Source organism: Rousettus aegyptiacus, unplaced genomic scaffold, assembly GCF_014176215.1.
Source record: "Rousettus aegyptiacus isolate mRouAeg1 unplaced genomic scaffold, mRouAeg1.p scaffold_m13_p_2, whole genome shotgun sequence".
Taxonomy (NCBI): Eukaryota; Metazoa; Chordata; class Mammalia; order Chiroptera; family Pteropodidae; genus Rousettus; species Rousettus aegyptiacus.
Window position 1 is genome coordinate 167167661 of NW_023416295.1, and position 26848 is coordinate 167194508.

At 47.4% G+C, this 26848-nt stretch overlaps 1 protein-coding gene across 6 annotated transcripts in view; it reads right to left on the reverse strand.

The window, feature by feature from the left end:
* LARGE1 (LARGE xylosyl- and glucuronyltransferase 1) overlaps positions 1 to 26848 on the reverse strand; it is a 477871-nt gene that overhangs the window by 411108 nt on the left and 39915 nt on the right. Inside the window, exon 1 of one of the 6 annotated variants that reach the window (XM_016161641.2) lies at positions 26405 to 26541. The exons of the other annotated variants lie outside the window; for them this stretch is intronic. The gene's annotated coding sequence lies outside the window, so the exon portion shown is untranslated. Of the gene's footprint in view, positions 1 to 26404; positions 26542 to 26848 lie in introns of those variants that run through there. 6 annotated transcript variants of the gene reach the window in all.

The following is a 26848-nucleotide window of genomic DNA, read 5'->3' on the forward strand; positions in this document are numbered from 1 at the left end:
CCCCCGCCTGTGAATTGGACAACCCCTATTTAGACATCCAGCAGAATTAAGAGAGGCCACACACACTCCAAAAAGGATCTAGTTCAGGAAAACAAAAGTGGTCCTAAAAATAAATAAGGAATCCTTTTGAAGTTTTACCCGCAGTCCTTAAGAACTGCTTTCACATATTTTCATTTAGAATTATTTTGGGAGACCAGCTTTGCTGAAAGTGCTATAATATAGTCTAATTTCTCCTGCTAGCTTTGATCCCTGAAACTTAAGTTGCTGTTCCCTGTCTGACAAGAACAAAGTCAAAATTGAGTTTGAAAGGTTCCAGTATATTTTCCCTTGCAAATATCCAATCTCAGCATGGTTTTTAACACTTTGAAACTGCTTTCAGATATATTACCTTCCTTCATATTTTTTCCCTTTTAAAAATATGTAAAAAAAAAAAAAAAAAAAAAGGCTCACAGAGATTGTAGGGGGACTTCTCCAGGGGCAAGTATAGAAAAACTCTTCTTCTAAATGAAACAGAGAGTTTAATGGCTTATAATTCACAAAGTCCATGGGCAGACAGGCAAGGTTTGATGTAGATCCAATGAACAACCCAGTCTCTCTGTTTCTCAGCCCCCTGCTCTCAGCCACACTGACTTTATCCTCAGATGCCAAGCTGTGGAGAGATGGCTGCTGGGTAGGAGGTAGCTAGGATGTGCACAGCTGTATTTTCTAAGGCCAGTGGAAAAGAATACAATACCTCTCTCAACAGCCTCTACAAAAGTCTCATCACATCTTATTGGCTCCTACCCAAATCACTAAGATTAAGGGCAATCTGAGTCATATGTGTCACCCTGAAGTCAGGCACAATATCGTCTCTACCGAAGTTCATGGGCTGAGGGGTAAATTTCCACAGAAAAATTGAGTGGGATGAATGAATGACAAATTGGAAACCCAAGAGGTGCCCACCGCAGGCTATGTGACTTGTCTAAAGTCACACAGATACGAAGAGACAAAATCAGGCCTCGAGTACAAATCTTCTGAAACCAAGTATTCCCAACACCTTAAAAAGACAGGGAGCAAATAATAAAAAGCCCTTTACATGGCATCTCTTGGTCCCAAAAAGTATTGTAAAATATTGATCGGCTGCCTACAGAACTTCAAAGGGAGCCAAGTTCCTCTTACGAAATAGAAATTTTGGAAAATTAAAACAAGGTTACCATTACCCAAATCAAAATCCCTTTATAGCTCTAAATGGTTCCTCGCCATCTGGAAAGTCAGGACACTGTACTCCAAAGTAAAAGGGAAGTGCTTTTTGACCTATTTTTGTCCCTACACCGAATCCTATTTATTAAGTACCTGCAGTAAATGCCACTGAGCTGACTATCCCCAACTCGGAAATGACACCTATTATTCAGTTAGAGATTAGCATCTCAACCAGTAGGGTGCTTTTCAATAAAAAAATAAAATTAAAATAGATTTGCTATTGTCTTTTTAATGAAACTAGTAGCTCTGCTGGCTTAGAGGGGAAATGACATATTTCTTGGAGTTTCTGTAAATTGATCTGAGCAGGCCCCCCGAAAAAAGTTACCAAAATTCATCTCTCGAGAAATCGCACACTGCTTCTCCTCTAACTGTACCTACAGCATCCCCCAGCTCTTCCACAGCACACCTAGCCAGCCAAAACATGCTCTCCCACCAACACGACACAAACCCTCTGAAACAGAACACAAGCAGGTGGCCCAGAACACCAGGTGCAGCTTGACAGGTGTGTGCCAAATAAGAAAGTGACTTCAGCCAGCACCGTCCAACACAATTTTCTGCAATGACGTAAAGGTTCTACATCTGCGCCATCTGACGTGACAGCCACTTGGTGCATAGGGCTATGGAGACTGAGGAACAGGATTTACTTTACTGAATTTAAAGCTGCCACCTGTGGCTAGTGGCCACTGAACGGGAGGGCAGTACAGGTGTTGTACCCTTGAGAACTTCTCCAGCATGTGTCTGCTGCTCTGTCCCAGCTTGCATTTTCCAGCCCAGTGCAAACGTACCAGCTGCCGTTCTCCAAGCAGAGCATCTGTGTGTGCCCTGGGCTCCTGCACGTGCTGCTCCTCTGGTCCACGCCTAACCTGCCTGGCAAACTCCTCTCCATTCACAAACCCAAGCCCAGGTTTCACCTCTTCTGTGAAGCCTTCCTTGATCTTCTCTCCTCTCCTCCCCACTCATGACAATGGGTCAACTCTGCTTCCCCAACACTGCTGTGCTGATGTGTGTGTGTCTGTGGGCCTGTTCAGCATACGGCAGTGGGTTGTGGGCCAGTTTCCTCCGCCGTGGAAGGTGGCAGAGCATGGTGGCAAGCCCTGGGGAGAACGAGTGCTCTGGAAAGAGCCACCTACTGTGAAATCCTGCCTCTGGCACTTACGGCTAGTTCTCTCACCTCAGGCAAATTACAGGACCTCACCGAGCTGGACATCTCATCTGTAAAATGGGATTATCAATGGTAACTCTCCTGTATGGCTCTTACAACGAAATAAATGATCAAATGCAGGTAAAACATTAGCACGGTGCCTGGCAAGGAGCAAAGACTTAATAAAATGGAGATCTTCTGCATTATTTTTCATTAAATTATTAGACTGTGCACCTTTGACTATGTACTTAACGGTCTTAATCGTCCATGTAACCCAGAGTCAGAGCGTACAGTAGGCATTCATTAAAGTCATTAATTATGCCTCCGGTGGATGGATGCCAGTCTTAAACTTCGTCTGACATGTACTCCATAATGCTGACCAGTCTCGTTCTATATGTCAAACTAAGAGACTAAGAAAGAGATCTCTACACACTTACACAGTAGCAAAAGGGGGAGGGCGCAGGCCGAGCGAAGATTTTTATGGGGGGCTTATTCAAACCTGCTACCACTGCCACCCTCCCCACATGACCCACCGCGACCCCGGACTCTCCCATCTTCGTGGTCAAAACTCTTACCAAAATTTTCCTGATGGAAATAAGCCCTTATCCTGCAGGTTTTGAGGACAGAAACAAACGTTTAAGGGCCACTGACCGAACGCTAACATAAGAGAAATGTATGAGCAACTCTAAGTGCCAACGATCCTGCCGCTTTCCCTCCGCCGTCTACCTGACCCACTCCCCTCTTGTCCTAAGCGGATATCTGGATAAGCGGGAGAAGAAAATCCTTCCACTTACTGGAAGGCCTACAAACCTAGATTCTAGTTGTGCGCCCCCTGTGCGCCTGGCCCTGAAGGACAGGCGTCTCTGGAGACCTCCTGGGGCCCTTGGGTTTTACTAAAGGCAAATAGAGACGAGCAGCAGGTAACACGAGCATTAAAAATGACTCAGTGCTCGACACACAGGCCTTCCAGTCCATGGAGGGGACCAATGAGACTGTTCATTTCCCAAATTCGGTGCCTTCCTCCTGCTGCTACATGGCTCCCTGGCCCAGGCACTCGGCCTGGAGTTTACTAAGAGGGCAAGGCGGGGAGCTTGGAGCACAGGGCAGGCACTTTGCAAGCAGAAAATGGTTGCATCCCAGCTTCTGCTTCAGGGGAAAATGGCACTGGGAACACAATGCATGTGCTCTATCTTCTGGGGACCCTGTGGCGAAGATTTAAAGCAGCAGTCCCCAACTTTTCTGGCACCAGGGACCGGTGCTCCTGTGAGAACCTAAGGCCTGTGAGGCAGGGATGCTGGCGCTGGGGAGCGGCTGCAGATACGGAGGAAGCTTCGCTCCGTCACCCGCTGCCCACCTCCTGCTGTGTAGCCCGGCTCCGAACAGGCCACAGACTGGTCTGGTCCACAGCTCAGGGGTCGAGGACCCCTGGTTTAAAGAATAACCGACGGCATGACTGAGCCACGCAAGGAACCTCTATCTAACTAGAGGCCTGGAGCTCTGTAATTTGCCCACTGTGTGGACTTGAGTACACTCGCTATGGGCTTCAGTTTCCTTCTTAATAAAATTAGGAGCTGGTTTCCAAATTTTTCTTTTTTTCCAGTAGCAGAAACACCATTCCGTCCCAAATGAAACCGATGAGAAAATTCTAAGATGTAAAACATGCACGTGCGGCAAGCGGCTGTGACTGAAGTACCTTCGTGGGACTTGCGAAGCTCCACCTACCTGAGCCTCTCTCCCGCGTCTCCCAGCCCCTCGGAGACCCAGAATCCTGGAAAACTCAGGCGGCAGTGTTAGCAAACTAGATCTAAGATCACAGCAAGCTGGAATATTTCAGGATGTCACTTACGATGGACCCCATGATGCCAATCTATATGGAGTAGATAAGAAATAGACTAGATTGATTATTATCCCATTGAAAATTTTTATTACGAAAAATGTCAAACACATTCAAAACGAGAGAATCCCTAATGTACCTATGGGCCAGCATCAACAATGATCAGGTAGTGGCTAGATGGGTTTCGTTTCTACCCTCCCCATTCCCATATCCCTGAGATTATTTTGAAGCAAATCCCTAATATATTATCATCTAGCCAAAAATATTTCAACATATTTATCTAAAAGATAAAAACTTTGAAAAACGAGACCTCGGTTTCATTACCACAGAAAGAAGACAAGACAGCATTAATCCTTTAACATCATCTGACATCCAAGGTCCCTGCTCTATCATTTTCCCCCTTACGATTAATTTGACAAAGAGCTGAGTTGTTTTTCTACAGTTTCCCACTGCCTGGACTTTCGCGACTACATCGCTGTTTGTCATTTAGCAGGCACCCCTGCCCTCTACATCTCCCAGAGATTCCGTCAGTCGATCACAGGTCTTACCCGATTCCATCAGGAGGCTCGTAACATCTGGTCATTTCTCCTTTTGCGTTGTTAGCAGCCATGGACAACCACTTCCTATACTAGACTGATCATTTTTCATCCCTTTTTACATACTTTCACACATCTGTATATACATAAAGTTATAGCTTTCTATTTTTACCCGAATCACACAAAACCCTACTATTCTGAAACTTTCCATTTAACGACGTAAGATTATTAAATTTTCAAAAATTAGAATTCGATAAGAAGCACTTAACATGTTAACAATACTGAGTACAGTTTAAATTCTAACAGTTTACAGTTTAAATTCTGGTATTTCTCCAGAACAGCGCTTTTGACATAACAGGTGACTGATAAGCAGTTGATGAATAAATACGCGATACTACGAGGTCCCTCGGACTTCTGCGAAGTAGAGGTGTGTGTACTATCAGCTGCCTTGCACAGGAAGTTCCATCAGCTGTACCACGTGACAATCTTCTCAAACTCAGATTACAAACCAGGAAAAGCCAAGCAAATCCTGTTTTCGCCACTTCACATTTTGTCTTTTTTTTAAGCAACTGCCTTAAAAAAAAAAAAATCACGATTCCATCTTGTCTTGCCTTACCCGACTCACTCATCGGTTTTCTCCTCCTCCGGATAACCTAAGTATAAACCATTACCACCACCCCCCCCACCCCGAGTCAATAATCAAACCAGTAAAGCCTGCCGCCCCCACTAAAGCGAATGGGTGGTTACGAAATTAACAGCCTGTTTCTAGGTAGCAGCGTCTTCCGGACCCCAAAGTGATCAGAGTCAGTGGTGTGCTTCATCACTAGGAACCTGCTGGGGCGGAGAAGCAGCCACTCCCTGTCGTCAATGAATAGTCCCATGACGGAAGCCAAAGAGCAGGCCATCAAAACTAAATCAGGCAACGGATCTTTTTCAAGTCCTCTATAGATTTTTTTTTTTTTTACTAGACTGATATTAATGCCAGGATCTGCTGTAAAAGTTCAGATTAGAAATAAGTTGAGTGCTTATCAGGAAAAGAATAACCCAAAATCTCCCACCCAATCTATCTCAGCCGCCCCACTATTTTTCATTACAAATACATTTACATCTAAAGTACTAGTGTTGAGGGTGTAAACAAGATGGCGGCTAAGTGGTTTTTGAAGGGGGGTCAGGGAACCAAGGAGGCCGCAGAATAAGAAAGGGCAGGCATTGAGTTCTCAGCCAGCATCTCTAATCCTCCTCCCCAGCCCTCAGGGGCCGCTGGATCACTCACAGTAAACACTCCTCCAGCATTACTGAAAAGAGGGAAAGAGGCCCATTATAACCTGTCTCCACCCAGCCTGACCCAAGTTCTGTCTCTGCCGAAGAAGGGATGGGAGTGTGCATGAGGCCACACTGAGACAAAGATGCCCAGCATTCTCTGCCCACTGCCAGCACCGAACCTTTAAATCCTAGTGGTTTCACCAAAGACATGCCTGCCACCAATTGAAGATCTCAAATTCTCGATTAACTGGTATTCAACTAATGACTCGAGGGAAGTCCCATAAGTCCATACCAGAGGGACTTGGGATCAGGCCCTTGATTTATCCCTAACTAGCCCTGGGCAAATAGCTTATCTGAGACAACTCTTCCCGGTCTCCAAATTAGAGGACCATACTTCCTACTTCCTAGGTTTTCTAAAAGGATTAAAAAGACTAATTTCAGGATAAAGGCAAGTTACTTTCTTCTCTACTCTACCTTACCCCTTCTCAATGGCTCTGCTTCCATGTTCTTCATCTGCTTACCTGGTCTACTGTACACTCAACACAGAGGGCAGTTCCTGGCCCCTCCACTCAGCAAGTACTTGCTCTGTCATAGGGACCATGCATAAGATAAGCAGGATATCAGCTCTGTGCCTTGTGCCATTTCTGGTCTAGGGGTGACGGCGTGTCACCAGTCTGAATCTTCAGGCAATGCCTTTGCCTCTCTGAGTCATCTCAGGATGGGATGGTGCATCAAAATAAACCTGCGCCCTAAACTCCAGGCCCAGCAGATATGAACACACAGGTCCATTTCAAAGATACCCAACCACCTGGGTGGGCTTGGCAAGCAAACGTTTTTCATGGACCCATGCTTCTCTTCCCCACCATCCATCACCCCACCCTATCTTCAATAGCATCCGTATTTCCAAGGTGGTCTGGGGGTCCTGTGAGGTGGGAGGTGAGGTCAGGAACCCCAGCATACCAAAACAGACTCAAATTAGGACTATAACCTTCAAACAAGCAACAGGACATGCTATTAACAGGTAGTACTCACTGACAATGTACTGTGTACCAGGCACGGGGCTAAGAATTTTAAATAGTAATTCCTTTAGTTCTTTTTACAAACCCATGGGGTGGATATGGCTGTTATCTCAATTTTCCACATGAGGAAACAGAAGGCCATAAAGAGATTAAATGACAAGTCCCAGGTCACCCGGGACCAGGCAGTTTGGCTCGGATTTGGTCTTTCCCAACTGACAAATAAAAGGGGCCCACCCTTCTGTCTGAGAAACCACTCTGAGAGAAAAGGCACATTAACTCTCTAGACCGATCAGGAGATCCGGGCCCTAACACAGGCCAACCTACGTTTTTCCCATCTAAAAGAGGATAGTTCTCATATCCTATGATTATCTGTAAGGACATCCTGGAGTAGTCCTAAGACATTAGAATCGAGATCAGAAGGACCTAGTTTAAACCTGGCTCCCATACTTGGTGACTCTAAGTGGGTAATTAAGCCTCTCTATGCCTCAGTTTCTTCATTGGCAAAGGAGGATAATGATCAATTTGTTGCAAGGGCCAAATGAGGCTGAGTATGCAAATGCTGAATACACTGTCTGCCATATAACACCCAACAAATGGTAGATGGCGGTATTATTATCATCATTATTATTAATGATTCTGATCCGAAATTCCATAGAAGATACTCTCATCCTCTTTAATACAGGTAGACTCTATAACCTTATTTGGAAGGATAATCTAGCTACTCATTTTCCAATTTAAATCCTTGAACAATTAAAATTAAGGCTGTCTTAGAGTGGAGGGGACAGGGAGATGGTTTCAAGGGAGAAGCTGGACCCGGAGGGAGGGCGGGCCTCCTGGGCTTCCCTCCTCATTTTAACTCTACCTCACCTCCAGCATGCCCCGCCCACCATGCTCCATTTCCCAAGACCCCACATGTAATCTTAAGGGTCTTTTAAAAATACTCCATCCATGATCCAGTAATCCCTCTACTGGATATTTACCCCAAAGACTTGAAAAGTCATACCCGAAAAGACATTTGCACACTGATGTTCATAGCAGCATTATGCAAAGTGGCCAGGACATGGAAGCAACCGAAGTGTCCTATGATAGATGATTGGATTAAGCAGCTGTGGTACACATATACCATGGAATATTACTCGGCCATAAGAAGAGATGAAATACTGCCATTTGTGACGACATAGAGGAACCTCAAGATAATCATGCTAAGCGAAATAACCCAGACAGAAAAAGATGAAAATCATGTGATATCACTTATATGTGGGATATAAACCTAAAAGCAATAAATGAACAAGACAAACAGAGACTCATGGACATGGACTATAGACTAGTGGTTACCAGTGGGGAGGGGGAGAGGGGAGGTAGATGGGATAAAGTGGGGTCAAATATGTGGTGACAGAAAGAAATCTAATTATGGAAGGTGAACACACAGTGTAAACATATATATATATACCTGCCTTACTGTTAAAGTGTATAGCTGAAACTTATTGGATTTTGTTAACCAATGTCGCTATAAAAAAAAAAAAAATACTCTATCCAATAAGTCTCCATCTGCTGAATGATAATGATAAGGTTTCTATGGCAACCTCCTTTCTCAAGTTTGGGTAGGGGAAGAGAGAGGGGCCACTTAGCACCTGGCTTATGCTTCGTGAAATGCCTTGAAACTGCATGTGATTTTTTTTTTTTTCCCTACAGTTACACGAGGTCTGGTGCTTTTACAGCACATGGCCATTTATAAAGTGCTTTCCCAGGTGAAACAAGGAAGAGAGATTACCGACTCTATTGTTACAAATTAAAAATCTAACAATCAGAGTTGTTAGGAGCTCATGTAGAAAATTCAGGATAAAGCCTTGAGTCTCCTAACTTCCAAACCAGGGCCCTTCTCAAGGCCTGCACTGTCTCTTGGGGTCATGCCCTTTGCCTCTCAACTTCCATGTCCTGGAGCATGTATACCCCAATCCCTTCATTTTCACTCTCTGCCATATCCCGGTTTATTTCAACAACCATGGAGTGTTTAGCCCTCTAATGAAACTCTGTACTCTTTAAAGTGGGTTCATGCTACACATGATCGGACATCTCTTAAGCGACGATCACCTTAGTTTACAAAAGTGTTATGATTAGGAATTTGCACTTGGAAGTCACAATATGATAATGTGACTTAATAGGACAAAGCCCTAGGTTTGAATCTCAGTTCTGATGCTGCCCAGCTGTGTGGCCTTAGGAAAATTACTCTGCAACTTCATTTCCTCAAGTGTTTAATGGAGTAATAGCACTCACCACATAAGGTTATTGTGAGAATTAATGAGAGGTTGGTTCAGGTCACGTGGCATGAGTGTTAGGAAATGCTATGCTATTATTATCATTAATATTATTATCAATGTTATTAATCAACATTATCACATTTTTACAGTTAACAAAACCAAGCTTGGGGCCCAGTGTCTTGCCCAGGGCTACACAGCAAGTAAGTGCGGCAGCCCAGGTGGGAATTCCAAGATGCTACCTTCTACTTCTACTTCATTTACAGTCCCCACCGTGTATAATGCACAGTTAAGTGCTCAGAAATACCCAGGAATCACAACGTAGTGAGTCATGGGGTCAACCTTCTCACTTTGCAGATTAGAAGGTTCAGGTCTAGCAGATTCACACATCTGTTCATCACCACCCAGCTAGTAACAATAACCTGTACGTTAGTGCAGTGATGCCTTATTATAAAGTTTTATTAACCATGAGACGCAAAGCCTCCAGGTGAAGACCAGCAGGGACACACCTGAGGTCAAATAAAGTTGGCTTTATAACCAAGGCCTCGAAGAATTAGGTGTCTCACTACGACGATGATAGGGGCTGCTCGTCATACACGTCACACATTCAGTGATTTGGGGGAAGGTTCAAGGAAGCGCCGCTTTGCTCCAGCGGCCGTTGCCACGGAGCAGGAACTCCACGACCAGGGATCCTTACAACATTTATCTAAAAGGCAGGAGGCTGTGAGCAGCGGGAGAGCGGCAATCGGTAAAGGGACAGCCGTCAGTCATGTGAGCGGAGAGAGAGAGGCGTGTTTGGCCATTTCTGTGGACTGCGCTGCGCTCTTGTTTTCGTCTTAATTATGGAGTGGTCTTGTTTTTGTCTGGTTCTATCACCATCACAGAGTGACCTTGTCACATGTCAGCGTGCTGTGAAACCCTCCCAGTCTAACGCCAGCACACCAGGGGGCCTAACTTTCAGAGCCAGGCCAGGTCCGAGCTGACAGCAAAGTTGCTGGGTTGCTGGTATGATTTTTTTTTTTTTTTCCCTTCACTCAATTTGTTCAACTATTCATACTACCTGGTTCGTGTCGGGCAATTTCAAGGGGGTGTAGATGCAAAGTAAATACAGATTCCAACCCTTAATGAGGTCACATTCCGATGGGGAGAAGAGTTAATTAAAAATAAACATACTACATTAAAAATATAAATCCTACAGTATGTGAGAAGGTGATAAGTGCTATGGAAATAAAGAAATAGCAGAGCAAAGGGGATTGGCGCTGGCAGGTGAGAGGAGCACGATAAGTAGACCTCCTCCACACCAAACGTAAACACAGACGCGGACGAGGCGACCCTACCAAAACATCCCAGGAGAAATCCGCATCTGTGCCCCACTTCGGAAATGAGAAAAGTGAGAGAGACTCCTCGAGGAGGTCAGGGGAATGCATCCGGGACCGCCCAGCAATTAATTACATGGTGGAACCATGGGCACCTGGGGCTCCAGACCTTCTGCCCCACAAGCTGCCTTCCCAGCAGCAAACTGGATCAAAGGTCATCCTGGTGCAGGGCTGAATCCAGACTCGTGGACGAAGTGCGAGCTCCGAAGCTGGACAGAGCCTCTGTTTTCTCAGACCAACAACACAGGTTCACAAATACATCTGCACACCCATACCGCAGGGCGGCAGCCTGTGCCACCCCCAAAATACGCCACTCTGGGTAAGGACTATTCTGAGCAGAAGGCATTGAGAGAAAGCAGACACAGGATGATGCCCTGCCTTCTCCCTGTCGGATGAAAGCAGGGCAGAAACCCCCTGCGCGGGAAGGGCTGGGTGGTGGGGGGCGGGGACCACCTCACCGCCAGGGATGGAGATGGCACCGAGAAGAACCCACACAAACACACCTTCCTAAATAACCCTTTCCACCATCCGTGCCCCCATATAGTTACCGCCCCACAATTTCCCACTTGCAAAAAGTCCAGAAACACCTTTCCTTTGCCTTCCCACTTCTCTACAAATTCATCACCGTTTGTCAAGAGTATATAAAAGACATCCCTCCCAGCGGCTTCTGTGGGGTTTTTCTCTTCTTTCTGTGAAGCGTCTCTCTCCCACCCCTGTGCCACATAAAACTTTTAAAATCCGAATAAAATGTGTATGCTTTTGTCCCGTGTAAGCTGTCTTCCGTCCGTCCATTTCACAGGCCCGGCCACTGAATCTAAGAGGGGGGAAGAAGGTTCTCCCTTCCGTGGATCAGTCCTACCTACTAAGTGCCTACACTGGGCAGTCAGGCCATCTGCTAAGCACTTCACGTGTCACTTCGGTGACCCCGAGATGTGGGTCCAACCCATTAGCCTCATTCAACAAAGGAGGACACAAGCCTCCGAGCACTGAAGTCCCTTGTTCAGGATCACTTGGCTGGTAAGAGGTAACTGGTTTCCAAACCCAGACTGCTTATTTTCATAGCTGTCACTGTTCTGCAAAACACCGCACACAACTATGTTTACAGATATATGTGTATAAAAATATAATCCCTAATAATATCTACCTCGCGAAGCATTTTTAGGCCTAAAGAAATATGCCTAAGGTAGCATACTTCTGCATCCTCAGAACCTGACTTGGGAAAAAAAAGAACCTCACTTGGGATAGGCACTAAGGATTCATTGGATGGATGGATGGGTGGGTGGATGGGTGGATGGATGGATGGTGGATGGATGGATGATGGATGGATGGACGATGGATGGATGGACGGATAGATGGATGATGGATGATGGATGATGGATGATAGATGGATGATGGATGGATGGATGATGGATGATGGATGGATGGATGATGGATGGATGATGGATAATGGATGGATGGATGGTGGGTGGATGGATGATGGATGGATGGATGATGGATGGATGGATGGACGGATAGATGGATGATGGATGATGGATGATAGATGGATGATGGATGGATGGATGATGGATGATGGATGGATGGATGATGGATGGATGATGGATGGATGGATGGTGGGTGGGTGGATGGATGGATGGACGGACGGACGGATGGATGGAAAGCAAACTTCCTTCCACTCGTACTCCAGGGGCCACCCCCAAGAACACCTCTTCACTCAACTGTGGACAAGAGAAAGCAAGTTTGAAAGTAAAACTGCTCTCAGCATGCCCCCAACTGAGTCCCAACCAACCAGGCAGGCAGGCGAGGGCCAGCTGGATGTCCATCCAGCTACACTGAACACTCCTTTTAGATGCTGAACAAGATTAAGTTGCCTCTTGCGGATTAAGTAGTCTACCAAGGCACTCTAGAATCAACTGTGAAACTCGATTGTATCAAACAATTAACAAATCACACTCAAACAGGTAACATAAAGTCATAGTTGATAAATGCTATTAATGTCCCTTTAAAAAAAAAATTGTCCTGAGCATAGAAGACAAGCCACGAGGGATTAGTCAAATATAAAACAAATTCAAAAATAAAAGTGACTATTAACTATTTTAGCAGTCGCTGGCAACAACAATAGCAACAAAAAGTCTTGTCCTGGGAGCATTGGTTTGTTTCTCAGTGTGAAGGTTTCTTTTTATAGCTCAAGGGCTGACCTTTCACCCTTCTGCTCACATCAGCCCTTTCCATCACAAAGTAATTTAAAAAAAAAAAAAAAAAAAAACACAAAGTAAATCCCCCAGTGCTCTAATCAAGTGCTCTTACTCATCTAAAAGGTAACCTTCACAGAAAAGAGGCCACTTGATAAATTCCAGGAAAGTAAAAATAAAACAAAATGGAAAAGACAGTCTAATCACTGAGGCTAATTATAAAGAAAGAATAAATCTCCTTTCCCCCCGCCAAATGTCCCTGGTTTATTAAAAAAAAAAAAAAGAAAAAGAAAAAAAAAAGACCAGTCTAACAAAGATGTCCTTTGTAACTGGTCTGAATGAGAACAGAAGGAATCTTGGGGAAGACAGTTGTGACTTGTACTACATATAAAACCAAAGACGTTGGCTTTTGAAACAGTCATTATATACTAGTGACATATTTAAATATATACGACATGCCAGCTAGATACGAGAGGCTGAGGAAGGTGCTGTGGGAGGCGCCATGTTGAATCAGACGAGACTCTGCCCTCGACTAGCCTATGGCCTGAAAAAGAAGCTACGTCTCCTATCAGCTGATGACGGCTTTACAGAAACCCGGGCCAGGGCCGTGGCATGTTCAACAGAGATGGGTGCTTTCCATCCGAGGAGTATAGGGGAGCCTTTCTGGAGGTGCTATTTAAGCTGGGTCTTGAAGGATGGGTGGGAGGTGAGCATCGAGAGGACCCTGAAGATTTTTCTGGCCACTCTTTTTGCCCCTTCCCTGAACAAGACAGAATCAGACCATAGCTCTGAGAGGCCAGGGAGCCCCTCATTCTTAACCAGGGCCGCTCCTGAGAATCATCTGGAACCCTTATTTTCAAAATGCCCAGCCAAGACATAATGGGTCAGAATTTCAGAAGCAGGGCTTAGTCATGTGCTTATGGGAAAGGCCCCCAAGGAATTTCTTATCAGAGCCTCCCCCCCTTAAGAACCACTGATCAACATCATTAACTCATTTTTCAAAGTGGGGCAAACAAGGCTCAGAAAGGGCATTTACTCATTCGGTCACAGAGTGCATAGTTATTAAGTATCCACCTTGGCAATTCAATAGTGAATAAAACAAATGTACCTGCCCTTGTTAAACGTTTTTGCTCCCTGAGTGCTCGTAGTAATGTCGGGGTGTTACTCTCGCCACGCACCCCTTGTTTTTAAAGATGAGGAAACAGATGCATAAAATGTTAAAAGAACACGAACAATAAATGATAGAGTCAAGATTTAGCATTAGCCTCTGAGAAGCACCATCCACCTCAGGGCTGCTTACTGAGGCCTCCTGTGGACCAGCCCTGATGGATGTGTGTGCATAAGGAATAGCCTCTGTTCCTAGAAGCAGGGACAAAGCCAAGCAGGGGGCAGCAGTGGAAGAGAGCTCCATGCCAGACTTCCACTGGAGAGATTCCAGAATGTTCCATGTGCAGGGTCCAACCACAGTGAGTGCTGAATCGTGGCTGTAACAGCTCTCAGAGGCCATGTTCTCCAACCAGACAGCCACATGTCCCTCCACAGAAGGGGGACAGGAACTGTTCCTGAGGGGCCCAGCTATGTGGAGGGTCTAAGCAGTCACTTCCCTCTGAGGGCCTTTGGCGAAGACCAAATTAAGGAGCTGAAACAAAGCCTCTGAAGTCTCTGCAGAAACTAGGAGTGGTAAAGAAATCTACCAACTACCAGCAAAGAGAACAAGACACAGAGGAAGACTCCCACTGGAACTGGGACGTAGAATCATTTCCAGGTCAGTGCGAAGAAGCCACCATGTCTTCTGTGGTGGGAGAACCAGAATGTGGTCCTCAACTCAGGACCCTGAAAAAGTGGTGATTGCAAAGGTTTCTGTGCAGATTTAATAAACATTTCTGAAAATACTTCGTTTCGCATGCTGCCCGGTCCATGAGAGGTGCTCTACAAACTGCAGACACATCTGAATTTTTTTTTCTAATTAAGTAAGATATGGGTTCCTTGAACACGAACAATGTGATGCTGCAACAGTCGATCTGATAATCCAGAAGGCCACTAAGTGACTAGCATGCACCTGCTGGACAAAGGGATGGTCCATGTCCCAGACGAGATGGAGCGAGACGGCTCGAGATGTCATCGTGACACTCAGAATGGTGCGCGATTAAAAGCTTACGCATCGTTTATTTCTGGAATTTTCCATTTAATGTTTTCAGATCACGGTCGATCAACTGTGAGTAACTGAAAGCGTGAAAAGAGAAGAGGGGACTACTTTATATAGGATGCAACAGAGTATCACTCGGCCTCAAGTGGGAAGGAAATTCCGACACAAGCTACAACACAGATGAACCTGGAAGACGTTACGCTAAGGGCAATAAGCCAGTCACAAAAGGACAAATGCTATATGGTTCCACTTATGTAAAGTATCCAGAGGAATCAAATTCAGAGAGACAGAGAGTAGAATGGTGGCTGCCACGCCTGGGGGAGGGGAGAAGGAAGAATCGTTTAATGGGAATAGTTTCAGTGTTGCGAGAGGAAAAAGAATTCTGGAGATTGGTTACACGGCGATGTGAATGTACTTAACGTTACGAAACTGTACATTTAACAATGCTTACGATGGTAAACTTTATGTGTATCGTAGCGCAATTAAAAAGAAAGAATAATTTTTTAGAAAATCTACGCAATAATATCTAAGCCCCGGAGCTTGAAACAAGATTGAGATAAGATAACTGTTCACAGTCTAAATATAGGCCCTGTGCAGGATGGGTGTTCACATAAATGTGTGGGTCTCCCACTGCCTTTCTTTTCAAAGTAGGAAGTAAAGCTGCAGCCCAGATAAGGGAAGTGCCTGGAAGAGAAATCACAGCGGTTAGAAAATCGGGCATCGAATGTCCTGGTGCAAAACTGCTTTCTCAACGCTGCAGCAAGCGTGGCCCGAGAAAGTCACCCGACCAGCCTCGTCCTCACAGTTGAGTGGGCAGCAGCGCTGTCTGGAGCTCAGACGAGACGGTTCTGAGACTAAGCACGTGGAAGATGCTTAGGAAAGTTCCTGGCAAACACTCGGTGCTCATAAACATGAGCTTTATTGGGATCACCAGGGCAAAGTGGGGACAAAACTGACATGGCCAGGTCCCCAGGCCACTGGCCTGAGCCCCCTGGACCAGCCCGCCACTCAACTGCCACAAAACCTGGCATGGGGCATCCATCTCATTCGTCCGGAATCCCAGAGCGGGCGGGGCTAGAACAACTCCTTAGCCCGAGTGTGCAGGGAGGCGGCACCGCCCCGGCAGCCTCTGCGGCTTCCTGCCTGTCTCCTCCTGCTCTTCCCACGCCCCTCATTGCTGTCTGTGCAGCCGCGGGGAAAAGGTCAGTAAGCACAGCCCCATCCTGCTATTCTCACCGAGGCTCCACTTAAAGGAACACTGGCACCTGCAAGGAGATAACAGCAAACTCATTTTCCCCTCGGTTAACCCGGTGGCCAAGTGTAGCCACCAATGGGCAAAGGACGCCAACCTTGACTATCACCCACTCTGCAAAAGGAGCCGAGCCCTGCAGTTTTGCTAGATGTCCCCCAGGGCCACTCACATCTGCCTATACACACACACACACCCCTACCTGTAGCCTACAATGATCACAACAACACATGAAAGCAGATACAGCTTATGGCAGCACACTGCCACAGAACGAGTCAGGCCTGGCCTTGAACCCTCGCTGTGGGACCTCGGACAAGTGATGAACCTCACAAAGCCTCAGGCTTCTCACCTGCAGAATGGACATGCCGCCGCCATGCCAGGCCTGGCCTCTCAGTACTGCTGTGAGGATGAGCAATGACAAGGTTCACCCACCTCCCCGACCTGGCACTTGGTGCCACTCATCAATCCCGGTTCGTAGGCTCGTGAACCAGCAAATAAAAATGCCGCAGCTGGAGTCAGGCGAGCCGCTTCTGCTCACCACCTTTCATCCGGGAGTGGCCATGTGACCCCACCTAAATGAAAAGGGGCAAAAAAAGGGAACCAATCCTGTGTCTCCCTAAGAAGAGGCCTGGATTTGAGTGAGAAGCACAGTCTCCCGCCCTCAAGGGCTCATGGCTAGTGAAGGGGATGATTCACACGAACCCCTAAGAAGCACCACGGTAAAAGCTACATCGTATGGTGTGTATCTTTCTCGGTCTGACTCATTTCACTCAGCAAAATAACCTCTAGGTCCATCCATGTCATTGAGAATGGCAGGATTTCATCCTTTCAATGGCTGAGTAATATTCCGTTGTATAGAGGAACCATAACTTCTTTATCCAATCGTCTGTTGATGGGCATTTAGGTTGCTTCCATACCTTGGTTACTGTAAATTGTGCTGCCATGAATACTGGGGTGCCATGAATATAGAGCTTTAAGCATTATTGTTTTGGTTTTAGTTGATAGACGGTCACGGGGATGGGGAGCACAGCATAGGGAATGCGGTTAGCATTAATATATTGACCAGGTAGAAAACCAGAGGAGGAGAGAGCAATTAAGGGGACCGTTTTATAAACTATATAAATGTCTATCCAATATATTACATACTTGAAAAAAAAAACGCTAAAAATAAAAACACTACAATACAGCATGAATATCTTTTTAAAAAAAGAGAGAGAAAGAAAAGCCTACAGCAGAAGCTCGTGCCCGCTACTACGGAGCAAAGAAAGAGTCCGCTCACTCCTTCTAGGAGCTGGCGCTGGAGGGTCCATGTCATCAGGGAGGGAAGGTTTCTCTGGGGTGATGACATCTGAACTATGCCATGAACGACACAGAGCCTTCTCAGGGAAGGGGGCTCTCACCAATCACTGAGCAGTCACGCAAGCCTGGCATGAGACGGCTCAAGGCCTTGACTAGCGCTGCAATCTGTACCACCTGTTTACTTCTTCCTGAGCTGAGTTTGGGGCTCGCCCAAAGGCTAGATTACAGGGGACCTACCTGATGCCGTGGCTGCCAGAAGTCGAGTCACCACGACACGACCAGTATCACTGACCTATTCTGTAGGAGTCGGTGGAGCTGCCCAAGGTCAGGGGAATGAAATCCAGAAAGTGGATTCCCGCCATATCGAGCCTCAGTAGGGAATTCACTGCCCCCCCTCTTTCCACTCAGCACTGTGGCGGATGGGAACACAGAAGCCCACAGATTAGGGTTCGAGTCCCAGATGTGCCCCTCAATCACCGCCTGACCTTGGGTGTGTCCTTCTGTAAACCTCAGCTCCTTCGTTTCTAACGTGGGGATTAATACGGCCTCACTGGGTAACTGAGACAAATAAATTAGAAACGACACGACTTAAGTCTTGGACATGTAGTACACTCCCATAATGCTTTCCTTCAGCGGTCGAGGGACCTCTGGCCTCTCAACCTGCTCGATGGCCTCCAGCCTCACGATGGGGACAGGGGCCCGGCACACCTCACAATGACAGGACAATGCTGTCCCATTTCTAGGAAACTGAACCAGGCCGTGGACTTTGGTCTGGCTTCAGGTCAACTCGATTAGGAAGAAAAGGGGGACAAGATGGCTTTTATTTTCAAGATTTACATGGCGGTCCTCTGTGGTGTGAAGACAGCAGAAGCAACCTGGAGTTTCTGTGCAGGCGATGAGCTGTTTGAGCCTGCTCTCACTGCATTTCGGTTTTGCCTGAGTACAAAGTAAATACGTGAAATCCACATTTGTTAATCCAGCAAAACTGATCCCTCACGAGCTTGCAGGGGACTGAGAAGCATGTGGAGGCGTTAGGAGCTTCAGGGCACTTCTGTCTTCAGTGAGGGGTGAGGTTTCCCTTTCTTCCTCCACTAATTGACAGGGCTCAAGACAGAGCCTACCCTGATTGGCCCCACCTGAGAGTCGAAAAGAGGGGAGAGCTGGGAGCGACCCTTCAGATCCCTGCTGACCGTCAGGTCTCTTTCAGGTTTAAAGGGCTCTGATTTACCTCGATAATCTTAGTGTCCCCGCCAGTGCCTGAAATTGATCTGAGTCCTGGAGGCCCCTGTTATCAAGAAAGTTACAATAAAGATGCAATAAAGTGTTCCACTGAGCATAAATTAAATGCTCCAAGCACAATACACATAACAAGTACATGTATGACAAAGACCAGAGAGAACAATGCTGGTGTCGTATTCCTGGGGGAGGCTACATGGGCAAGAGGCAGCTGGCCTTGGGGTGTGAGGTAGCCAAGCCTTCCTTTACTTGCTTCGGAAACACAGGCCTAAATACGTGTCTCCAGACAGGGCTGTGAGCTCCTTGAGGGTGGGGATGGTGCCTTGCTCACCAAGCCATTCCCAGTACCATGATGAAAGACGAGACTCAGATGCTGGCTGGCTGGCTGGCAGGATAAATGGATGGATGACTGAGTACATGAGTACGTGGGTGGGTGGGTGGATGAACAGAGAGTTAGGGCTAGTTTGGGAAGATGCATGACCGTGTTGAGACAGCAACAGGAAGAGAGGAATGTGGATTTAACTGGTCAAAGCCCTCAGAACAAGGCTCTCCCCAGAACCCGAAGCGCTCCTGGCCTGTGGTCTCTGGTCTCGCAATCACACCCTATATCTGGCTGTACACTTGGGGTAGTCTCATCCATCGGGCCTCTCTCTCACTCTCTGTGTGTCTCTCCTGGTCACCTTTATGCTAATTCTGCTCCTACCTGGAATCCTGGCCCTGCCTCTAGATTAGTTTAATTTCTAGAGGAGACACAGGCCTGGACGACAGCCTGAGTCCAGCATGCAGAGGACACTGTGACAAACATTCATCACAAAGTACTGTCGACCTCTACCGTGGGATAAAATCCAGCGCCCTCTGCTTCCTCTTCAGCCACTCCTCCCAACACAGAGCCCACTCTCATTTAGCGATCCTCGAGAAGGCAAAGGGCTGCTGGGAGCGGTAAAGTCCAGTCGCTATGCCCACAGGCTGCAGTCACGTGACCCGCCCGGTAGCAGAACACCGGGTAAACTCTGGGTCGGGCTCAATCGTTTCTCCTTCCCAGACAGACGGTGAGATCTTATCACCATCACACGAAGAAGTAGGTTTTGTGTGGTTCGTCGGCTTTCCTTAGAGAACATCCCGGTTCTTTCAGAGCCAGGAATATTGGCATCTTTTTCAGAGTGACAGCGACACAACTCTGCTTCAAATAAATAAATGTTTCAACCTAAACGAGCTGCTCGGTGGGAACGATGAGTTCACGAGCCTGTATATGGGTTGACTCCTTTCCAAGAAGGAAGTGGGTAGAACTGTTTGAGGCTAAAAGACTCAGAACAATGAGATCTTGTTTCTCATGGGGATATCCGCTGCTGTGCATATGGAAAACAGGGAGAAGAGCGGAGAGATTGTTTAAACTCTGGGTCAGGCAAGAGTTCTCGCTGAGGTAGAATCCAGCTACAAAATCTTGGCGGTGGGAGGAGGTACTTAACCCCTGATCCTCATTAATTCATTTGTGGTTATGAGGCTTGACTTAAATTACTTACATGTAAAGCATTTTTTAAAAATCTCAGCATATATTAAGCACACGATTAATATGAGCGGTTATTGTTTAGAGATAGCACAGTTGGGAGCTGTGCTAATATGTTCATCGCTAGTCACCTGTGGCCATCTAACTTTAAATTGATTAAAATGACATGAAATGAGAAATTCAGTTCCTCAGGTGCCCTAGCCACATTTCAAATGCTCAGTCACTACCTGTGGCTGGCGGCTGCAGTAGTGGATGGCGCAGATATTAAGTATTTCCATCGAGTACAAAGCTCTGTTGGACAGTACCGGCAGTACCAGTATAGAAGTCAAAAAAAATGGCTTGAAGCTAGAGGATCTGTGTGACCTTAAGCAAGTCATTTAACCTCTCTGAGCCTCACTCCGCATCTGTAAAACGGGGATAATAGTAGCTACACTATTCAAATCAAAATGAGGGTTATCTGCTATGTGTTACAATAATGATTAATGCTCACTAGCTGGGACCCTAAACCGGGGGACAGGAACAGTTAAGATGCGGGATGGGTTGCTGGGAGAGATATGCAAAGCACCTCCCAGAGGGGCAAACACATAGACATTCGCTTTTTTTTCAACAAATGTTTCCGGAGCACCTACTAGGTGCTAGGCATTCTTCAGGGCATTAGAAGGAGAAATGAGCACAGTGCCTGCTCCCAAGGTGCGTAAGGTCTCAGTAAGTGGGGTTGTCCTGAGGCAAAGACGACACTAATATTTCTATTGTGACCACAAATTAAATACTCTTAGCAATGAAAAAGGAATTCTGCCCAATATAAAACTACCCCCAAAGAAGCGCCTAATAAAAGTGCTTGACTGAACGATGAATGAATGAATGAATGAATGAGGGAGTTGGGAGGATGCTTGATAATGCAGATAGTGAGCTGGGCTCCACTGATCCAGTTAATGACTCTACGGTGGGTGTGGCCAACTCAGAGAGCTGTTGCCAGGCGACGCTAATAAATGATCCTAAAGCAGTCTGCACACAGTGTTATGTATAAAAGCTTAATCATCTTTACCACGAATAACTGGGAGAGAGACAGCCCTCACATACATGCCCTCTGGCTTCTATTCTGGGCTCTGCTCTGACTCACCCTGTCAGCTGGGGCTGCTCACTCCCCTCTGTCCTACCCCGAGGGAACTGAGCCTGTGGAGAAGGCAGCACTCACCTCTCCCACCTGGCAAACAGGCTTTCGCTGGCCCTGGACAAACAAGAGGGAGAAGAGGAGGCACCCCACTGCCCAGAAAGCTCCTACGCAGCCCTCAGACTCACTTACCGGCCTGAGCGCCCCGCATCTGGCCTCGGTTCTATTACTCAGGGGGCGGAACTTCTGGGTGGGAAGCAAACGGCACCACACCTCCCCCGTGTGTTTGTTTGCAAAAACCTAAAGGCTTATTTTGGTAGGTTTGCAGCTCCCTGACACAGTTAAATGCTGTGGGAGGGGGCTCTGTTGAATCACTGGATCTCATTAGCTTCAGCAAGTTATTTCAAGCCCTTCAGTCTCAGCCTCCCCTTGGCTATGTCGTAAGGAAAAACAGTGTTCGCTGCACATTGCTGTTAGTGAGATTAAAAGAGATAAATAAAGTGCCCAAGTACTTGGCAGGAACTGGTCTACATTCTCTCTAGTATGTTGAGGTAGGTAGAGGTGAGGGGAAAATCTGATTTAAGCCCCGAGCCCCAAATACTATCACTTAACTATTCGGGCCATCTGGTCTACCTATACCTGGCCCGTCACCTTATCATCCTAAGGAGGGGGCTGAACTGGATCTGTGCCGCCCGCCTCGCAATCTCCTGCACTTCACTTTCCCAACTGTACCACAACCATGTTGCTTTTCATCCTGCTGAAAAGAATACGAGGCACATGCAAATTCGGTACAAGAATTCATCCCGGCAACCTCTCCCAACCGCGCACGTCTCACTTCCAAGCGGTTACAAGGGGACTGTTGCTAATGACGGGCCTCCCACGTCCACGGGCAGGTGGCAACACCATCACGTAACCCCGGGGCCTGCAGGCGGGCGTTACCATGTTCTGCCTCGCCCTAAGCGGTAATGACTGAGAAACGACAGGTTTGGAATGCTAGTTATACGTGATTTACATATATACGTTAACATAAATCAGCAAGTATTCATGAAAAATGTTTGTCTTGACAGGACCGGATGATGTCTACGGCTCTTCCTGTGTTGGATATTCTACAACAATCTCTGCCAGAAGCTGACCTGTCTGGGAGGACGGGGCGGACAGGAAGGGTGTGATGATCCCTACATGGCCTAAAACAATCTCCGTCACCCGCCATCACGAGCATGGCCTCCTCCTGCCTGTGGCCCTCCCCAGCATGTCCAAATAGAATTATAGGCAATTCCCATCCCCATCCCAATAGATTATTCCCATCAAAAGCATTTCTACATACTTTGTTATACTCGCTCACTTAATTTCCCTTTCCAGTAGCTGCCCGGCCCCCCAATGTGGCCAACCGAACATCACATCACCGGTCATGTCTAACTCCGCCCATTACTTATTTTCTGCATAGTGACTCCATCCACGGTGACTCAGCTTACAGACAGGACGGTGACCGTGGCTGACCTTGAGGGGCTCAAAAACAAACGAGGGACTGTGAGGTACATGGATTCACCTCAAAATGGAATGGGCTGCTGTAAGTGCTTCAACAGAATGATAAAAGATGATGGAAACTCAGGGTGGGAGTAGCTGAGTCCAAAAGTGAGGACGTTCAAAAAAATAAAGGTTTTGAACTTGGGGAGAAAACAAACATAATTTAGACAGAAAGAGTTGGGCAGGGGGGAGAAAGTGAGGGAGCTCCCTGGGTTAAAATGCTAATTCCTGATACCTGCTCATCTCTCCAGGGCCCTCTCTGCAGATCCGTTTTCTCCTTGGAGCCGGCGCCTCTAGATTAAGCCAACCACTTAGACTGCTGCAGCATCCTCCCTGTTTGCTTCGGCTGGCTACTCCCTGATTTTTCTGACCCTTTCAGGCCGGCTGACCTTCCCCATTCCCTGGGCCCTGACCCAACACTGCACTCTTCGAGTTGGCATTAAGCGTGGCAAGGCTAAAATTAGGACTGTTTCCATAGATATCTAGACATCGCTACAGCAAATCCGTTCAGCTCTCAAGTGGGGGGGGGGGAGGGAGACTTTTTTCCCATTCTGACTGCGAAGCCACTGGGGGTTCTGGAAAATCCAAGCTGACTCACGTCCGAGCCTTCCCGACCCTTCCCTCTTCCGTGCGGTGACACCGACGGGGGCTTGTCCTCACTGGGCTGTAAACGCACCAGCAGGAGAGGAGGGGGACCCACAGGCACAGGAAGCAGGGCACCTGGGCCACCAGCACACACACACCCTCACTTCATCTCGGAGGGAGCAGGGCTTACTTCCTCCCATTTCAGAGACGAGGCCACGCAGACTAGCGAGATTAAGCAACTGGCTCACCCTGTAAGATGGGTCACGCCATTCACCATGAATACATGGGACACCGCGTGTTTTAATACAGAGTTGAAAGACGTTCGGAGGACTGCCATCGCCACCCAGCCCAGGGCGGTCACCATGATAATGACGACACAGTCTCAATGACGACAGCCACAGTTAAGGTTTACCAGCACCGTCTGGTCCTAGGTTCTGCACGCCATGCTTCTCATGGATTCTCCCATTTCATCCTCGTATGAGTTGACTTGTGTCCTTCTAAAAAAGACATGTTGAAGTCCTAACCCCCTAATCACTCAGAATGTGACCTTATTTGGATATGGAGTCATTGCAGAAATAATTAAGATGAGGTCGCACTGGAGTAGAGAGGACCTCTAATCCAGTACGTCCTGATAAGACGGCCACGTCACACAGAGAGAATGCCACAGGACGACGGAGATTGGAGTGATGCATCTACGCCCCAAGGAATGCCAAAGGTTGCTGGCAAACCACTAGAAGTCAAGAAAAGGCAAGGAGGATTTTTCCGAGGGCACGTGGTCCCGTTGATATACCTTGATTTCAGACTTCTAGATTCCAGAATTGCGAGACCATAAATTTCTGTTGTTTCGAGCCACCCAGTTTATGGTATTTCTTCATGGCAGTCACAGGAAACGAATACAATCCTCGTCACAATTCTCTGAAGACCTGGCTACTAAGACCGTTTTACGCAGGAAGACATGAAGCTTAACTGGCAGCGAATAATGCCAGTTACAAAGTGTCGACATAGTACTAAGTGCTTTACATATGCCAACTTGTTTAATCCCCACCAAGACCCTAACCCCACCTCAAGCCCATGAAGCTACCCCATTTTAATGAAGAGGAAAGTGAGGCACAGAAAAGTCAAGCAATGTGCCTGTGATCACAGAGCCCGTAAGTGTTAGAGTCACAATTCGAACCCCGACCCACGATCTGTGCTCTTACCTCTCTAACCACCTAAAACAAGAAGAGGGTGTCTAACCGGGACTCGAGCCCCAGTGGTCTGGTTTCAAAGCCCACATCCTTGGCGTCTGTCTCGACTCTGTATTCCGCCTGCCAAACAGAATGCGCTGCACTTAGTGGCCCTTAAAATGCTCGTTTGATGACACAAACCAACTAATTGAATGGGCAGTGGCTTGCATACATCCCATTAGTTCAAATTAAATTCAAATTAGTTGATGTTAGCGGTTAAAACTCACCCAGGGCCACATGAGCAAGAGAAAACGGGACAGGAGTAACGAGGTTATTTAGGGTACTCAGCAGGCAGAGTGAAGTAAAACTCTTCTCACACGAAGCTTTTATGTAACAAGTCATTTCGGCAAACGCTGAATGAACAGCTAGCCCGTGCCAACACTGTATCAGGTAATGGGAGTATGAAAGACACAGGCCCCGCTCAGGGTGGACATGGAAACGGCCAAGTTCACATACACCCTGGCAAGTACTAGGACGGAAGTCAAAACTCAGGTGCTGGTGGAGAACAAAGGACAGGTACCTAAATCCACTCAGGTGAGTAGCACATGGCTTCAGGCGATATCCGCACTGCATTTTCAATTTCGAGCCTATTTCTTCTTTTAAGACTATTTCAAACACTTCCCCTCCACAAACACAAATATATCGCTTTCTTTCATGCCTCCGTCTTCCTTTGTTTCTTTCTCTCTGCAACCTTTCCCTGAAATAGTAGATTTTTCACAACGTAAACTACATCAATGACCTACAGGATATTCAGCGATATTCAATGTTCATGATTATCAATTCATAAGGAAAAGGAATAGGGTACATCATTCACCTTAAGAAAAAAATTTCTTAGGGTCGGAGCCTTGCAAAATTAAAATTAATACATCACTAGTCATTGGTTATTAGTGTTAATTCAGCTAAACGATCCTTCATTTGTTGACACAAAAAAAAATAGTTTATTTTTGTGTCAAGCAATGAGGAGAAAACGGCACTGGGAAAAAGAATGGAGGGCAGAGGTGGGAGCGTGTCAGGGGTAAAGGAGACGAGGGTTCCTGGGAGCCAAGGAAGAAGAATCTAGAAGAGAGATGTGTCCTGACACCACCCTTTCAGCCAGCCACTCGCCCGCCCATGGGGTCACTCCACACACGCACAGCAAGCTGGCCCGGTCATCAGGTGGCGTGTGGCGTAGGATGTCAGCTCTGACTTGACCCAACCTCCATCGCTCACACGGGAGAAGGGACCTCAGGGTCTGCCTGACAGTCGGCCCCACAGGTGCTCAGAACCTCACCTCTGACGCAGGAGACACACAGAAAATGTTAGTTTAGCCGCCACTGCTACGGACACAGTCTGCGCCGCGCCAGAACTGAACGCCGGGTCTAGACGAACGAAGAGCAGTGACCCTTCTTCTCCATCACCATCGCTCCCACCGCCAAAGCTGTGCATTACGTGCACTAGCTTCAGGCAAGTCCTTCACATCCCTGGGCCTGAATTCTCCAAATCTTCACGGACCTAAGGACCAGACGCCGACTGTGGGGCGCGGAGGCCAGCGCGGCTCAGGCGGGAGCTGGTCCTGCCTGGAGTGAACGCTGCGCGGGGCCCTGGTAAAGTCACGGAGCTGCCCTAGCTGAGAAAACGAACAAGCCTTTTACATGGAAATAGGATCCTTTAACCAGAAGACATGCCCACTCACCTCTGCCCTGTGGCAGGACAGCCTTCACGGAGGGGAGGAACCGACGCCTGTCCCAGCCGCGCTGACCAACTCGAGCTGGCAGGATCCGGCCCCACGAAGACACGCGACCTCGCTCCCGAAAAGGCCTGCCTCCGTGTCTGGGTCTACGACTTCCGCGCTGCCCGCGAAAAGCCCTTGGATGGGGCGTGAGTCGTTCTTTTTTTAACCCCCTGGCATGAGCTGCACACGACGGAGGCACGCCTCGGTGAGCCTGAGCTGTTCCCGGACTGAAGGGCCACGCCGTGGAGTTCATTTGCATGGTCTCTTCTGAGTGGTGTCCAGTGGGGACCTCCCTGCTCAGCACTGAGGGCCGGGCACCCACCCCACCAGAAGCTCCGATGGAGCGGGGCGCCCGACAGCGGCCCGACCCCAGACGCCCCGACCAAACCACTGAGCAGATCGGGT